General features: G+C 39.6%; 1 protein-coding gene and 1 pseudogene across 1 annotated transcript in view; one reads left to right on the forward strand and one right to left on the reverse strand.

Annotated features, from left to right (window-relative positions):
- PHLPP1 (PH domain and leucine rich repeat protein phosphatase 1) overlaps positions 1–18,395 on the forward strand; it is a 176,072-nt gene that overhangs the window by 27,523 nt on the left and 130,154 nt on the right. The window lies entirely within an intron of this gene.
- The window catches only part of LOC107545398 (centrosomal protein 15 pseudogene), a 32,554-nt pseudogene continuing 20,066 nt past the window's right edge, over positions 5,908–18,395 (reverse strand).

Genomic DNA, 18,395 nt, shown 5'->3' on the forward strand with positions numbered 1-18,395 from the left:
AAACACTGCAGTGATTTTTGACTATGGGATTGAGGCTTTTTCTTCATGAAGTCAGCTCTTTTGGAGTTAGGTTAATTTCTGTGAGCTCTCACGTACTCCTGATTCCCAATGAGGGCTGTGTGGTAGAAGCTTTTTGTTAGTCATGTAACTAGCCCCTTCAGCCTGTGGGTCCTACCCCTCCTGCCCTAACCCCTGCAGCTGCTCATCTAACCGTTTCTAGGGGAGAGCGTGCCCATTGTGCTCTGCCTCAGATACAGCCTCCCACTTGTGCCCGAGTGGCTTGCTCAGCTGCTCCTGCTCTGCTGTGGAATTCCTTTCATCCCTGTGCAACAGGCATTCTCCATCGCTCTGGCAGACCAGAGCCAGGCGGTTGTCCTTGGGTCTAAGTGTTGGGGTAGCAATAGGGTATGTCTGTGCACGCAGGAATTTGTGCATGGTTCTGTCTGCAAGTTTGGCCACTCCTAGAGGTGTGGAGGCTGCTGCCTCCATACTTTTGTATCGTGAGCTGTTTTTATGCTAGATGTTGGTGTACAATGGCCATCAAAGAAGGCTTTGGGAAGAGGGATGAGTAAATTGAGTTTTGCAGTGATGCTGAGTGAGGGGCATGGTGCTTCAGGGGGGTAATGGTAGCATGAGCTAATAGGTGTCTGAGAAACCTTTGACTACTTGGTTGGGATGGACAGTGTCAAAAATAGGGCCCTCCTGACAAATGTCAGAAGGCAGGGCGGCTCCACTATTGTGTCCAAGGATAAGGGAAGTTACCAGTTCCCCTCTAATTTGTTGTAAGGGTAACTTAATGACATATGCAATGTACTATAACAGCATTGTGAAGTAACTGATGTAGTCCATTGAGCTAGTCATTCTGTTTTGTAGGCTGTAGACGTTTTGACAGTTTTTTGTTGCCCTCTAAATAGATAGTCATCATTATAACCCTTTGATTCTGTGTGGATATGGAAAAGTTAAAAAGTATTTCACTTTGTCACTAGCTAGAATGTCCAGAATCCGATCTAGTCATGCTTTGTCAGCCTGTGGGCCCATTCTTTCCCTTTCTTCAGGTTCTCATAGCACCAGTCTTTTCATAAATAACTCCTTTCTGTGGGGAATGAAGAGGGAACCATTTAGATAGGGAAATGCTTTATAATGTGCTAGTAAGATAATTTGTAACTACTTTTGTCTGTTTGAACTGGGCATTTACTACTGGGGGTTTCTTAGAAGGTATTCTTTCTTCAGGTGCAATCTTCTCTTATTTTTCCTTAGCAAATTCTTTCCCACCTCCATTTATTTACATCTGGGTAGGACAAACAGAAACATGATGTATGAGAATGTATTTTTCCTTATATTTGTGTTAGAAACTCGGATTAATGTTTTCATTTGTTTTTATTATTTAATGAAGTGTGGGGGTAAGGGGGAATCTGAACACCCTTGTTACTCAGGGATCCAGGCTGATGGAGCAAACACTGTCTTGAGCGTTGCTAATTGCCATGCCAAAGGGAAAGAGAGCAATCGAGGGGGCTTCAGCTCATGCAGCTGAAGTGATGTGATCCCACCTGACCACGAGGGAGTCCTTTCTGTTTCAGTTCTGCCATCCTTGACCTGGACGGAGCTTTGCTCTCAGGCAGGCTTCCCTCTTGGTCAGAAGGTACTTTAGCAGGTCCACGTAGCACTTCCAGAAATGATGAAAGTACTAGAGAGCAAAAGGGCATAAGAAGAAATGGGTATTTTTTCTTAGGAAATTTTTCCCAGAAGCCCCCATTAGGTTTCTCCTGTTTTGCTGGGAAGAATTGTCACATGCCCATTCTAAGCCAGGCACCACAGTTGGTTTAGAGACCACAGTCTGCTTGTTGGAGCTAGGAGTAGGGTCTACCTCCTCCTGAAGCACATGGCTGTAGGCAGGAGAGGTGGATACCTAAAATTAAGACTGGGGCCCTAGCCAAGGTGGCTCAGTTGGTTGGGCATTGTCTGTGCACTGAAGAGTTGCTAGTTCTGTTCCAAGTCAGGGTACATGCCTGGGTTGGGGGCTTGATCCCTGGTTGGGGCAGGAGGGGGGAAGGGCAATGGGGAGGCAGCTGATCGATGGTTTCCTCTCACATTGATGTTTCTCTCTCACTCTCCCTCTCTCTTCCTCTCCCTCTAAAAAAATAAAAAATCTTTAAAAAGTTTTAAGACTGGGAATGTAGGATGAGCCTTCTTCAGCATCAGCCACACGCTTTGCAGCATGTATATGTGTGGTTGAAGCTCTTGTCTCTGGAGGTGATGAGAGAGATTCATTTCTTATGGTGTCAGATGGTACATAAAAAGGAGACTTAAGTGGACAAGGGGTAACCCTAACTTTAAAACCTCTTTTTCAGACAGCTCAGCAGATAGAGAATATGATTGTGATTACGAAGGTCAACATCGTACACACAGCACTGCCGTAGGTGCCAGGTACTGCATTAGAGGAGAGGCCAGGCCTGAATGTGTCACCTGTCACTAGTTAATAGAACTTCTACCTAAACAAACAGAAACCTATCTGAAGCAAACCGGAAATGGGCTATTGCTTCTAGCATCTCCGAAACAGCTCAGGTTTTACTTGGATGAGAAAACAACTCTGGTGAGGATTTAGTTTTTATTTCATTTCTTGCTTTCTAGTAGAGATGCACTAATAATATAATGATTTGTCCTGCTGTGCTTCAAATCCAGCTTGGTGTGTCTTTGAGGTTTTAAAAAAGGTGTGCTCCATGTTCTCCTTATCTCTAGTGCAGGCGAGACTGGTGATATGTCTGCCCATTTGTATGGAGTGGCCCCATTTTAACTTCTGAAACCCTGTTTCTTTCTGTTCTCACAGAGTTGAGCTTCCCTCTTCCATCTAGCACCTGAGGTACCTGGAAAGGGTACTATCCCTAAAACCGGCAGTGTGCTGGTGGAGATGTGCTCTTTCTCTCTGTAGCTTTATCTTTTTTGTTTTTCTTTCTAATTCTTTAGCAGGACTACTGGGGCCAGCCCCACAGTTTGTGTGCTGGCAGAGAATACCCGATTGCCTTGGCACTTGCCCTGGGCCCCAGCTTTGCTGTTAGCTTTCAGCCCTCTTCCCTGGCTTGCTCTTTCACCTGCTTACAGACCTGTGGGAGCAGATCAGCGTCTCAGTACTTTCTGCAGAAACCTTTTCATCTTGCCTATTTGGCTCTGGACCCTTAAGGTATTTTTTTTTCTTTTTCTTTTTAATGATCAAGGCCTTTTTCATTTGTGTGTTTAGGGTTTGAAAGAAATGTGTTTGATTAGTTTTCATCTGTGAAAGTTTCATATTATGGACACTTATAAATAAAACCTCAGAGATTACAGAATGGTAGAGACAGCTCACATTGCGACCCCGTGAGCTGGTTTCCACATGTGTAAAATGCCTTTTTCTTCAAGTACTTGAAAAATATTCTACAAATTTAAAGTAACAGTCTGTTATTATTATCAGAAAATTAGAAATCACTTCTTCTTATTCAAAGAAAATGCATTATGCTTTGGATGGTAAAATTACTTGATTGTGGTGGTGAACTTTTTTTTTTTCTCCCCATTAGTGTATGTTTACCAAAGTAAGTCATACCCTTGGCATCCAGGTATTCATAACATAGTTTAAAAAAAAAAAAGACAAAATGGAAGGTCTTCTTCAGGGCCAATAAACTGACATCTCGAAGGTGAGGAAATGGGCACAGGGAGGTAAGGTAACTCGGTCAAGGTTATGCACCCCTGTGCTCGACCCTGCTGTCGATAATCAGTCGCTTCATCTTTTCCATTAGCTTTTTTTGTTGTTGTTGTTCTTTTCTCTTTTGGTACAGTTTATATCCTGTTTAAAAAAGTGAGAGGGAGGTCAGAACTATATATTCTACATTTTTATTCTTTTAGGCAAGTGACCATTAGAACTTTTTAAAAAAAAATATAAACCCAAAGCAAAACCCTTATGCCACAGTATATTTTGGGATATTTACAGAAGCCCATAATTACCAAACAAAGAAAAAAATCTATTTTCTTTTTGCTGAGGTACGGAGCCTATGGCATCTTTCTAGGTGTTATTTAGTGACTTGGCCTAAGATAGGCGTGAAACATCTTACTAAGTTTATTATTTTCCTCAGTAAACCCATTGCAGAAAAGAAAATTTTGGTTAATGACCACACTTGCATTTTGCGTGTAAAAGCCCTAGAACTATTGCTTTAAGAGTTAAAAAAAAAAAAAAAAAGATCTCTCCATCTCTGAAAATTCTTGCCTTTTAAGGGTAATGAAATCTTATTAGTTTTACATGAAACAGAATGCAAATTAATTTCTTTTCACATGGTTCTTTCAGTGATGGGAGGGAGTATTGTGAGGTGAAGTCCTTGTGGAGAATAGAGGCTCTTGTTGAATCCAAATCTTTCTAAACCAAGAAAAAGGAAAATTTTTGTGTCTGATAACCTATGTAATGTTTATAGAACTACAGTGTTTGAGTTAAAAACAGGATTTATATGGAAATGTTTGATGATTACATTTGTGAGTCTACTTTGTGGGAAATAGAGGGAGAGAATAGTCCTTCAAATAATTTAGAGCTACTATTTAAAAATCACATAAATAGGATAGAAAGTGATTTAGTAGATGTGGTAGGGCCCACCCACATCAGGGGTCTGAGTGTTTGCAACGCTGTGGAGCATATCAGGTGGCCATGCTGGTCAGTGAGAAGATTGCCATAGAAGCACAGGTAAAAAGAATTGTCTTGAGACTGCAAGTAAAGTTTGGAGAAATGTTTCCTTTGAAAGCTTAAAAAAATCGCCATTCACTTATCAAATGAAAACACTTTTCACTCTTAGGCCACTTTCTACTTTCTGAGAGTCTGTTGTGTTTGCAGCTGGAATGTTTTAAATTTATTCATAAGCGTATTTCTTTGACGATGCAACAGATTGAGAATACATAGAGATATGGGAAGAAGAGTTAGCTATCCTGGGTATGTTCTCATTTTTATCTTCATCTTAATATTTGTTAAAATCTCTTGAGCATGTGAAAACTTTCTGTTTTAATTTCAAGATATTGATTGAAATATAACACACTGATATGCTTATTTTCCCTTGGTTAGTCTTTGTTGGCTGAGATCGAGAACTGATCAAACACTACCAATTCTGCCCTTGGTTGGCAAAGCCACAGTGTAGTGTACTGGTTTTGGAGATCAGTTTCTTTCACCCTTATATGTGGACCTCATTGAACATTGTTGGTTACTGGGTCTTTTATGGCTTTTACCCCCATTTACTTCTTTATAAACCCCAGAACTACTTTCCTTTGGAATCTACAGGAAGAATGGGTTGAACTCTAGTGATTTTCCCATTTTGGTTTTAAAAAATGAACCACTTCAGGTACATGTGTTCAAAGCGAACAGCCTTCAAAATAGTAAAATAATTGGGAAATACCTGAATTTAATTAAGAATTTCTCTACTCCCCCCTTTTTTTTCTCATTTAGCAATTTCTTTAATAAACAGTCCACCTTTCTAAAATTCTTTTTTTTTAAAAAACATATCTTTATTGATTTCAGAGAGAGGAAAGGAGAGGGAGAGAGAGAGATAGAAACATCAGTGATGAGAGAGTCATTGATCGAACCCGCAACCTGGGCATGTGCCCTGACCGGGAATCGAACCCCGATCGCCTGGATCCTAGGTCGACGCTCAACCGCTGAGCCACGCCTGGCTGGGCAGTCCACCTTTCGATATTAGTTTTTCCTACTTGCATGGGTTTGGTAGAAAGCAAATTGATGACCTTGAGATAGTAGTAGGTCTAAGGGATAACTAGATTGTCATGTCTTTACTGTCTTCGAGGAGGTAATGGGGCAATAAGAATATGTTTGATTCTTAAATTCCTTTAACGGCCTGCATATTCTTTACTATTCAGCTTTAGTAAACATGGTTTTTGAACTAGTATGTGAAGAAGCTATCTCTGTGCCTTGTTTTGAATGGTATTTTCTGCTTCATTTTGATTTTCAACACCAATAGGATATGGTGCTCTTCCTAAAAAAACCTGTTCCCATTTGGGAATATATTCTACTGATGCCCAGTAAAGAGTCTTAAGAGAAACCACCTCAGGGGGTGGAAGGGGGTGATTCCGGGTCTACAGAGACTTTTCTGCGGCTTCTATATCCTTTTAAAAGCAGTCTCAGTTGCTAGAATCTGAGATACCTTTTTTTTGTTTTGATCTCCAAATTTACTCTTTATTTGTTGAAATAAGTTTAATCTTTATGATACTATTTCTTCATGTTTTTTAGAAAGGTGAATTCTTGAGCCATCAAGGAAGTCACCTTTAGTTAAATCTGCCTTGTAAGCTTTTTGCTTGGCTGAAGAGCCTGGGCCAGTACATACAGAGGTCTCGGGAAGTGCTCTGAAGGACTTGGGGCCTGAAGGCCAATCATCTGATTGGGTACAGAGATTGAGGATGCCCAGCCCTGGCCATTCTCTGACCTCTTCCAGGAAAGCTCTCTACCCTTTATGATGTTTTCACCCAGCCTGGTAATTAGTTTTTTACGCTATCAACATTCTAGCCTCCCAAATATCTAAATGTAAATTATAAAATAATTTTTCCCATTTTGGAAATTGCATCTTTATCTTCCTTTACCATCTTAGTTGTTGTTTCAGATCTATTGCGTCTATATTTGTAGGTATTTTTTCAGGAATGTCACTGTAATTCTGAAACACATTATAAACTCATTGGGAAGGCAGTATGAGCCTGGGATTTCCCACCACTACCGAAATGAATCTTAACTGAGTCAGAGTTGGTGATGCTGCAGTTTCAAAACAGGTGGCTTGACTGACTCGTTCAAGAGTAGGTTTTGCCTGCGTATTAAAATCGTTATTGTACAGATTGCCTGTCCTCCCTCCCTCCCCTTTTCTCTTTTGTTCTCTTTTTTTAACTTTGGGAAATTGAAAACCAAAATATTGAGAATGAAACATATTGCCAATAAATTTCAGTGTAGATTAAACAGATGCAGTAATCCATCTAACTTGATAGTCTTCCAGCTGTTTGAGACCTGTGCCTCTTTGCCTCGTGGGTTCCACACTTGGCTATTTCTACTTCTGTTAGAAACGATCGTAGTGCCTCCAGATAGTAGATGCCATCTGGCAGTTCCAGGGGCTGGTGCTAGTGGTCCACAGATTTATATTGTTTGAGCAGTATAGTCTTTAATGTTTAAAAATTAGGTCTCAGAATTTTTTTAAAGGAGATTATTTCTGGTGTGTCTCAAAAAGAAGCAGAAAGTGTGGCAATGCCTGTGCATGAAGTAACTTTCTTTAGATGAGACACACAGTCTCCTGTTCCCCAATTCCATTTTATTCCCTTCATTTGCTATTACTTGCCTGACCCCATAGGCATTTTCAACCTGCCAGACCTACTCTAGAAGAATTTTAGCTACAGATGCTTCCCCGTTTTTATGGCATTGCATTTTATACCTTGATTGCTGCTCGTTCTGTGCTTACTATGGCTTGTGAACTGGTGGGGAAGAAAAAGTATGATATTGGAAGCCAAGTTTTGAATCTATCTTTTGCCATTTACTTAGCTGGGTGTCTTTGGACCAGTTTTTTAGCACCTCCCTAAGCTCCAGATTGCTCTTGTGTGTAATGAGCATAATCTCCACCTCCATGATTTGCATGAACTCTCAGCTACTTAGAGAAGCGCTTAGGTGTAGCCAACCTGTTTGACTCAAGTGGTTGCAGTAACTTGTTTGCCACCCTCCTTTACTGCTCTCTGAGTGTTCTTGTCTTTCTATAACTCTGTATGCTTCTTAATAATTATAGCGCATGGCCTGTAACCATGCTCTCTGACCTTCTCTGGAATTCAGGGGGAAGCAGGTCTATACCAAAGAGAGGAGGAAGACCGTGAGTGATTTCCATGTAGGTTATAAGTAGGCCCCTCCCTGGACATAAACTGCCCTCCTCAGCCCGGTTTCTGCCCTTTGTTGGGTACACACATCTCACCTGCAGGAAGTCATAGGCAGGCTTCCCCTTGGAGTCTGTACTGAACCAGTGCTATCCACCCCATCCAAGTGCTGGGGCAGAAGGAAGACAGACTACCCCCTAGCTGCCATTTCTGTCCCATCCCCTCTCAGATCTTACCGCTTCTCAGTCCTTCCTTTATAGTTTCTCTGTTTGCAGAGTCATCCAGGCCGTGGCACTGTGACACTGTTGGGTTTGGTAGTGCTGTGCTGTTCTCCTGTGTGCCCTTTCCTACCTGCCACCTGGACTCTTGGTAGCATGCCCCTGTCTTCTCTACATGTGACTTTTCCCAGTGGCACTAGGGTATTTTTCCTATTGGGCAGGCATAAATTCTGTCACTTCAGTTGATAAACATTTAAAGGTTCAAATAGCCTCCAGCTTAAAAATTAAAAAAAAAAAAAGTTAAATTAAAAAAATTAAATAAAAAGCCCCAAACAAAAACACATTCACCCCCATCTACTGCTCTGTCTTCTATTCCTCTGTCCTTTCACAAGCAAACCTTTTTAAAAAACTTTTCTTTCACGTCTCTCATTTGTTCTCTCAACCCCATCCAATCTAGGTTTTGCTTCTACCTTATTATGGAAGTAATTTTCTTAATGATCACCAAAATGGGGATGATAATAATATTTACCTCATAAGATTGGAAGGGTGAAATGAATTCATACTGTAAAGCTTTTGGAGCTCTGTGCCGGGCACGTGGTAAGCACTCCGTAGGTGTTAGCTTTCGTGATTATTATTTGCCACATCCACTTCTGTGCTCATCTCTGGTCTGCTTTAATTAGTGACAATGTTTGACACAGATCATCTCATCCTTTTAAAATGCTTCTCTCTTCCCTTGGCTGCTGTGACATGCTACTGTCCTCTGTTCCTTTCCAGTGGCGTTGACCATTTTCAGCTTCTTCATTAGTCTCTGTTCTACTTGTCCTTTAAATGTGAGTATTTCTTAAGGATCTCTCGATCATCTAAGTGTCCTTCCCTTTTAATTTTGTTTGTTTGTTTGTTTTGTTAATGCTATTTCATCCTCTGAGTCACTCAGGATTTTTACCTTGAAATTCTTCTAAAATTCTGTCTTCTCCTTCACTTCCTTTCTCCAAACCATCCCCAAATCTAACCTTTCCCCAAATCCTGTTGACTGATTGCACTTCTATCATTGCATGCATAGCCTCGTCTTGTTCATTGCCACTGTCCTAGTTTAGGTGTTGGGTCTTTCAACTTTTTTCTCTCTACATTGCCACCAGAGTTATTAAAGCTCAGCCCCAGTGTCACTCCTCTGCTTGTGTCCTAGGGAGTATGCCAGTAGATACTTTTGGATGTGAAGAAAATATGAAACCTTGTATTTATGCTTAAATTAAGCTTTACTGATATTTGAGGTGTGCCTTCATCCTGTCCTTGAATCTATAAATCATTTGGTCCTGTGTCTTTAGATATCCCAGGGAAAGAATGCAAGATGGGTTAGTTAACAGCCCCTTCATTGTTTGTTGCTCTTCAGCATATTGTGATGTGTTACCTTTACATGTGCCTGCTGAAGTGGATTTATAGAGTGTGACAGTTTTTAATAAGCAAATGCTCTCAAAATGGGTAAGTGACTTATAAAGGTTCCTACAAAAAAGGAGGTTGAAGACAATATTAATATGTAAGATGAGTAGGATTTAGATAGCAGAAGAGGAAAGGTGTTCCACTTAGAACAGCATGTGAGAACCTGGGAATGTCCTCTGGGCTTGGGGGGCAGCTTGAGGTCCCTTTGGTGCTAAGTGTTGGGTGAGAGCCTCCTTTATTCTGGTTTTGTGTTTGCTTGTATGGGATTGGTATTTATTAAGGTGCTGCTCCTCTTTAGGAACCCTCACTTACTCTTCCCCAGGGCAGGGAAGTGACTTATCGTTCTGGAGTTTGGAAAAAGGAATTGGGCATGTCTAGTTCAGCTTACTATTTGCTGTCGAGAGCCTGCGTTCCGCCTGCCCATTCATGCTGTAAGTTTAATAGGGGCAGCTGTGGCTGGTGCAGCTGTATCTGTGACTGGGTAGATAAGTTGGCCTAATTCTGGGCTGAAGTATTAGCAAGACCACTTGACTAACTGACCTAAGCTACCTTTTCTAACTTAGGCTTTATTAGTAATAAAGCTGCTGTTTTATCTGCCTGTCTGGCTTCCCTGCGTGTGTCTCACTGGTTCTAAAGTTGGGGGGTTGGGAATTTCCATGTAAACACCAAAACCTCCATCTCTAAAATCAAGTTACTAATCACTGACTTTGAGAGTTTGTTATTTGAGGATAAAAGGTATAGAATAAAGTGTTTGAAAAATAAACTGTCTACAAATGTATAGATTTATAAATATTCCTGGGAGAGTGGGAAGTAGAAACAAGCTGGGACCTGTTACTTTTATAATTAACTGCCATCCAGAGATTAAAGCCTAGCTCCTGCCAGCTACTCCCTGCCAAATCCTTGGATTTCCTACTGGAAGTGGTAGTGGTGGGAGGCGGGGGTGAGTCAAAATAGCAAATAAAAAGATCTCACTTTGAAGGTAACCTGGGTATCAGGCTCTAAATGATAATATTATGATATCAAGAGTATGGGAATAAGGAAATATAAGGTCAAGAAAATTAATATTCCAACAGGAATGGGGAGACTTAAAATAAATATTTTAAAAGGAGAGCACTAAAGCAGAGATTGCCTAGGCTTTTCAAAAGTGCCACCATGTTATTTGGCCCTAAAGTTAATGTATTGTGGGAAATGTGCTTGCATTGGATTATGATAGCAAAACCATAGTTCCTACTCTCACTTGAGAAAGTCCTAGAATTTGGGAGTATACACCTGTTACTGTGTAAGACTAGAAACAATTATTTGCAGTTTTTGTTGGGTTTGATCCTTTCCTCCATCCAAGAAAAATACAGCCCATACATGGCAAAACCCAGTTCAGTTTTTGAGAGTTTTAAATGCAGTGATTTAATGGTTTAGAGCATTTATGGTTTGGAGCACAGGTGAGTCATACCTATGGCATAGGCATGAAATCCTAATTAATGACTCATGAGAATTGCTGCTGCCACTGAGTTTTAGAACATAGGAACTGAACTCTCTCTGAAAATGTTTATATTTAATTGCATTTCTAAGTAGGTAAATAGGTAACAGCTGCTTGAATCTGGCAGTATGGAGGAGAAGATGGAGTATACTGCATTTATGTTAGACCTAAGTTGTGTCCCCCTTCCCCAGTCTGGTTTAATGAGTACAGTAGCAAAAAACTAATCAGTTCAGGGAGTGGCCCATTTAAATCCGCCTTCTTTATCCACAAAGTGGTTTGGAAGGAAAGTCGCTAAGATGCATATTTGGTTGGCACTAGTTAACCACATAGAATGTAGAAAAGCGAGTTGATGTGAGGCTTAAGTCATCTTAGGATCCAGGAGAGGGATGATAACCCACTTGTGCCTCTCTGTCTGGGAAAGGGGGTGTTGCTGAGAAGCCCTGTTTTGAAAATTGTTTAACTTCTATTTTAGAAAGAAACTAGAGAAGTGTACAGTTAAAAGCTATACATTATACATTATAGTAGTAAAGAAACCACAGCTTGGATGAAAAAAATTCAGCTGCTGTGATTCAAGAAAAGCAAGAACCCGAAAAGAAATTACGAAAAAACATTCTCTCCCATTCTTCAAGCCCCAAATCTGTGAGTAGGCACCTTGAGAACCAACGAGATGGAATACAATGGAGAAGTCCAAGAGCAGAACCAGGCATGACCTGTAAGGCAGGAAGTACCACCTTGAGCCTCTGTTGAAAACAGCTCAACAATAATATCATTGACTGGGGATGGAGGAGCTGTTTTATAACTCTTTGGAATATGAGTTTACTAATTAAATTGCTCTGTAAACCACAGGAAGAGCACAACTACTAAAAGCTCTGTAACACCTCCTGTCTAGAATACAGGCAAAAATAGGAAAGTAAGGCAGAAAATTTCTCTGAATATCCCAAATGATATCACTAAACCTTGCCTGGCTTAGATTTCATTCTATTTAAATATGATTCTGCTAAGCTTGGTTATGCAATTATATTAGAAATGTGCCATTGGGAAGGGGGCTGCTATAGGTGCTCACAGTGATAGTATCAAGCAAGTATGTGGGTGGAGATAAAAAATTATATGATTACCTAACAATGAAAAGGAGATTAAAAAAACACAAAACTATAGAGCAAATATAAAGAAATAAAATCTCAGAAGCTGTGTTCTAATTAGGATAAAAGCAAAAAATTTATATCTTAGTAAGCCTTTAGGGATTGGAATTACAATTAAGTTATTTTGTAGACATCAAGACAACCGTTTATGTGCTGGTTCTCTAGGGTGGTGGGAGGGGGGTTGCCAGTGATGTCTGACACACTCATTCATCATCAGGCCTGAATAAGGGATAAACTTTTGAAAGTTTAATGCATCACGGATAAGACGATTGCTAATGATAATGATAAAGACTGAGTCTTAAAAGGATAACTGATGTGCAGAAAATTATTAAGAACTGCTCATTCTCTTAGCATTTTATGTGCAAAGTTTCAGAGATGATTATTTAATTGAAAGAAGCAAATAGTCAAGTGTGGTTTGAAGTTGTAGCTTAGAAATGCATTGTAATGGACTGTTGGATATAAATCTTGACTAAAATTTTTTTGTATTTTGCCATGAGAAGTCTAGGGGTAGGAAGGGCTTAACCAGGTTTTCAGATAATCCCTGGTTTCTGCCAGGCTGTTTTGATTTTTCGGTTTTAAATCCCATCATGTTAAAGGTAAAAAATTATTGACATGTTGAAAAAAATGATTTCTGATTTTGAAATGAGCAGAATAATTATCTGTGATTGCTGTGGGAGAGAAGGTAAACAACCATAATTTAAAACAAACTCTTGTTTAGTCATTCCAGGATTCAAAAGTATGTGTCCTGTCTTTCCAAAAAGCATCTTTTAAACTTTGACGGAAATGTCTCAAAGCTGCGTTATCTTCCCTATACTAAGAAAAATAGTCTGTTACCTTTTACTGTCTGGGTTCAATGGTTCCTTAAACATTTTTTGATGTGTTTTTAAGCCAGTTTACAATAATTTACGGAACAATAAAGGGTTAGTGAGAAATAGCTTTATTAGGACTTTTTAAGAAGAATTTAAAATAGCAAATCCAAATTCTTATTCCCTGTTTCGTAGGTTTTTAAGGTATGTACGTCCAAAATGAGTAGCTGCCTCTGAGTAAACTGCTCATCAGTTGTTTTGCATGACCCTAGAAAGATCTAGATTTCAAATATATCTCTAATAGCTTATCATTACTCTACTTGCTCTTACATCATCACATGTCATGCTTGAAGAATTTTTAAAATCTTGGATAGTTCATAGTTCTGTTGAAGAGAAGAAGGCCATCATCTTTGCCCCATAATTGCAAGACTTTTTTATTCCTGAGTTTGTGTGTGCCGGTTAGCATGGGCAATCTAATTAACATTTTCCATTTCTGTATCATGTATATCCTTTCATTACCCTGTCTTCAACATGTCAATTTGCAGTCTACTAATGAACCATATGAAGTACATTTTGACATATAAACATCATAATAGATGAATGAATACTGTCACAGACTCTTTTAGAAAAATGGTGTGGTGCACAGTATTGTCAGAAAATATTGCATGAGGCAGTCCTTCCTGTTGAATGATTTATTGGGTGAGAATACCACACTTTTTGTACTTAGCAATATATTGTTCATGCATCAATTCTTGACTTTGAGAAAAATCCATCTAGACTTCCTTCATTTGAAGACTTGTAGTCTGAGATTTTGCTTATATGATTAATTTCATCATCATTAGAGTCTAGAGTGCTGTCATCTGTTTCTTTGCATTCATCTTCTGATGTATGTAATTGTAACATGTCTTCACTTGTCAGCTTTCTTCTCTTAGCCATTAAGGGCAGAACATGAAAAATTCTGAATTCTCAACTGTGTTCAGTAAATGCTAAAAGCAGACAACAAAGTTAGTGTCTTCAAGTCTAAAACTTTCTTGAAAGATCATGTAATGCTTTTGGCAATGCAATGAGACAACTGAAGGATGACACAATAGTAACAGTTTATTTTATTATTATATCATCTTTCTTAAGATGATTCCTCCATTCTCTTTATTTTAGTATTTTTTAAAGCACAGTTGGGAATAATTGATTAATGTTAATAAAATAATCTTAGGGTGATTTGTAAGGGTGAAACACCTCGTAATTAGCAAAGTGTTTCGAGATACATGAAAAGTAAGATCACTAAGATCCCATAACATATCTCACATTTACAGAATGGTCCATTGGACCCATCTTATAATTGTAAGATATGATGAATTTTGTTCTGTTTTCAAAAATAGTAAGTAGAGCCCAGCCAGGTGGCTCAGTTGGTTGAGTGTTGTCCCAGAAAGGTGGCGGGTTTGATTCCCTGTCAGGGCACACACATACTTAGGTTGTGAGTTCCGCCCCTGGTTGGGGCGTGTATGGGAGGCGGCCGAACCATGTTTCTCTCTCCCTCTCCCTCTCCCTCTCACCCCCTTCCTCTCTCTAAAATCAATGGGGAATATCCTTGGGTGAGGATTAAAAATAATAATAATAATAATAGATTTTTTCTTTGTTCTTGAGAATACCTCTTAGGATAAGTAAGAAATATATTCCTTACAAATAGTTAGGACTGCTTGAAAAAGAAACTCAAAAACTAAAATTGGGTACAGCAGACCCTAACGGTATGATGAGGGCCAGTGGAGATGGTAAGGGTGCGATGTTTTATGGAAGCAGAAGAGAAGGGATGGATGCCGAAAAGACCGCGAGCGAGAAAGGCCTGGGTTTGCTCCCTTGGGTTTTGAGAGCACCTCTTCAGCTTCAGCTTCTGTGATACTGCTTGCCGAGGGGGATTTACTGAGATTCCCCATCACGCTTTTGTGTGTGTGTCTGAGGTTTTAGCTCCTGGGAAACTTCAAGAAATGCAACGGGACATATGTGTTAGCTAGTCCAAGTCTCTGAGTTCGGTGGAAGGTGAGACAGTGTCAGAGCCCTTCAAGACCTGGAGCTTTTTGTATGAGCAAATTGTGTTTTGGGTTTTTGGGGCACTTTTATCTGCCTTGATTTAATTTGCCTTCATTGTCTCAGAGACCAGTGTTGGTAAGAACTTGATACTGTGTAAAGTTTCCTTGTTAATTCAGTTGTGTGTCCTCTTTAGTTATGCTCTTTTATTACCACAAGTTGCCATATTTGGGGGGAAGGACTATTAAAAATTTTTGGGGGGTAGGACATGGGTATTCTATTTGCTTGTTCTTAACCCAAACTTAGAGTATATTAACTTCAAGGAAGCTCAGAGTAATGAAGAACCTTACTCAGTGCTGCAGTGAATTTGGTAGAAAATGTCATAGCCTTCTTGTGAAATCTGTGTTAATTCATTGGCTGATTGTGCCTGTTGTCCAAAATCTGATGAGCTTGGCTAGATTCCAGGTCTTGTAAGGCGTGTTCCAGCAGTCTTTCCTCTTCCTACATACTCACTGCAGCTGAATCAACAGGTCTTGTTCCTATGATACTTCCACACTGTTAGGCACAGAACACTGCATGGGGAAGTGCCCGGGGATTGGAGTCAGACCAGCTTCATTTTGAGCCTTGTTCTGCTGCCAGCTAGATTTTTGATCTTGGGAAAGTCAGTAGACTTCTCTGGGCCTCTCATTCATCTACAAATGGATTGCAAAGTTGTGATGTTTACATGCCTATAAATCTGAAAGCCTGTGACAGATCACTTAGTAAATTTTCTCTTCCCTTAGCTTGACTGAGCTAATGTCCTAATGATCCCTAGCTCTTCTTTTAAGAGGCATCACACACATACTAACTCACTTTAAAATTGCAGTAAATTTGAAAGTTGTCTTGAGAATGTGTGGTGCCCGTTGTTGAGATGAATATTTAAGGTAACATTTCTTCCTGTGTTCGTGATCTCCCATTTAGAAACCTTGGCTTTCTCTTTTGTGTGACCAGTCTACCCTACATCGTGGGCTAATTCAGACTATAAAAGCATTCAAGTTGCTTTTCTGTGGATAAGCAAAACAAAGTAATATGTCCATTCAATTGAATAGCAAAAGCAGAGTTCAAACAAAGCAAAAATACCTCCCCATAAAAAACCAACCCTATTTATCAACCTCTTTTTAAAAAAAATAGAGGTAGCTCCTTGATAAAATCACCCATAGCACTATTGTCATGTAAAAAATTTTCCCTTCCTTTCCAAAACAGACTTAATTCAACGTTCTCCCTTACCACTCTACTGAAGCTTGCTCTCCCTAAGCTAAGGTCACAAAACGCCCAGCAGCGTGCTCCACGGGACACCGAGGGGCGTTCCTTTCCCTCACGCTATCTTGTTCTCCAGTCTGTCCTTAGCCATTCTTACTGCTTTTGTGCAGACAACTCCTATAGCTGCTTTCAGTTCAGATTTATCTTGGAAGCCTAGACTCATTCTCACTGGCTCTTTTGCATGACCACAGAACATCCTAGCAGAACCATAGCTTAACGTGATTATAGCTAAATCCACTTCAGCATGTACTCCTTATATTCTTGATCTCAGCTAATGGCACCAACATTCACCTGGTTGCCCAGCGGAGGTATAATTTATTGAGGTGTCATTTAAGTACAGTAGACTATACTCATTTAAAGTATACAATTCAATCAGCCTTGACATATAAACACCTTTGAAACCACCACCATAGTCAAGATCCAAAACATTTCTATCACCCTGAAACGTTTTCCCACAGCGCTTGGCAGTTAATTCACCCTTCTTCTATCCTTGGCCCTAGGAAACCAGTGATCTACTTTCAGTCTCTATAGATTGGTTTGCATTGTCTGTATTTTAGATAAATGGACTCATGAGCTATATCAGTCAGGGTTCTCCAGAGAAATAGAACCTAATGCTATATATATGTATGTGCTATATATATTTATAGCTATATAAAGAAATTTATTTTAAGGAATTGGCTCACATGACTGTAGGGACTGTCAAGTCCAAAGTTTTTTAGGCCAGGCTGGCAGGCTGGAAACTCAGAAGAGTTGATGTTGCAGTCTTGAGTTTGAAGTCTGTAGGGCAGGCCAGTAGGCTGGAAACTCAGGAGTTGATGATAATAGTTATTATTGTAAATCTCACTCTGTTTATGTTCCTCCCTGCTGAAAAATCCTCAAGAACTGTTCATTTCTCCAAAGTTGCCTAAGTCTAGATGATGTCACCTGATGGAATTTCCATGTTAGAGTATGTGGCAAATCAGCCAGTTTTCTGTGTAAAGGAGTTTGGACTTGGAGGGTGTAGGCATGAGTTCTGTTATTATGTTTATCACATATTGTGTCATTATTTATTTTATTAGCCTAAACTTTTTAATACATTGCCTTTGATCTCTCTAACACTTAATACAGACTACTGTGACATGAAAGGCTTTCGTACCTTTTTAAAAAAGGGTATAATTAGAAAAAATAGTGATGGAAGAGAGGTATGGGCAGCCAATAATTTTTGGATGCTATATTATTCTTTAAAAATCTTGTAGTTTTACAGTTAGAGGCCCTAATTTAAAGAGAGTAATCTGGTAGACTAAATACAGGCTTCAGTTTAATTGGTCAGTAACTTTTGTCGAACTGGCAGGGAAGATGTGTTGAAGAAAATGGTGAGTATCACTGATTCATTATTCTGAATTTTCTTTGACATATTGGATAATGTGGCTCTTCTTTTAGGGCCTTGCTGTTTTGGTTTTAGATAAAGATTTCTAAGCAGCAAGATTACATGTTTTATGTATTTTTAGAGATATAGAAGCATGTGTTCAAGTTGAGCTTGTTCTTTGGAGGATTTTTTTATGGAGGTAGCATTACAGTTCTAAAAGACATCTCATAAAACTATTTTATGACTGCTATTCTAGATATACCCTGGTTAAGTATCCAGGAGATAAAGTAATTTGGCCCATGGACAAACTGTTAGTGTATTGATTTAATGTTTAGAGCTTGATGATACGGTATAGATTTTGAGTCATTTTTTAGCATGATGGCTGAAACTGTGCTTTGGAAATATTTTAAATTAAACCTTCTGACTCTTACAGTCCCATGAGCTTAGTTGTGGGTTTGTACATTTTTAATTCAGGGAATGAGAGTTGCTGGGGGTGATAAACTCAAAGGCGTGTTTAGAATTTGTAATGATTCTCTTCTATTCATAAGTAATCAGATCCTGTTGTGCTCCTATTAAAAACCTTCCAGGAGTTTCCCATTGCACTCTAGAATGAAATCCAAACACCCTACCAGGCCTGCAAGCTCCTGCCTGCCTTTCAGCCTTATCTCCTATCCCTCTTCCCCTCATTAGCCTGACTTCAGTGCTATGCCCTCTGAGCATGCAAGTTCATTCCCTCCTTGGGCCTTTGTACTTGGAGTCACCTCTGTCTGTAATCTTCTTCCTTCTAACCTTCAAATGCCTTTTTCAGGTCTCAGATCA

The sequence above is a fragment of the Miniopterus natalensis genome, chromosome 7 (genome assembly GCF_054644295.1).
Source record: "Miniopterus natalensis isolate mMinNat1 chromosome 7, mMinNat1.hap1, whole genome shotgun sequence".
Lineage (NCBI taxonomy): Eukaryota > Metazoa > Chordata > Mammalia > Chiroptera > Miniopteridae > Miniopterus > Miniopterus natalensis.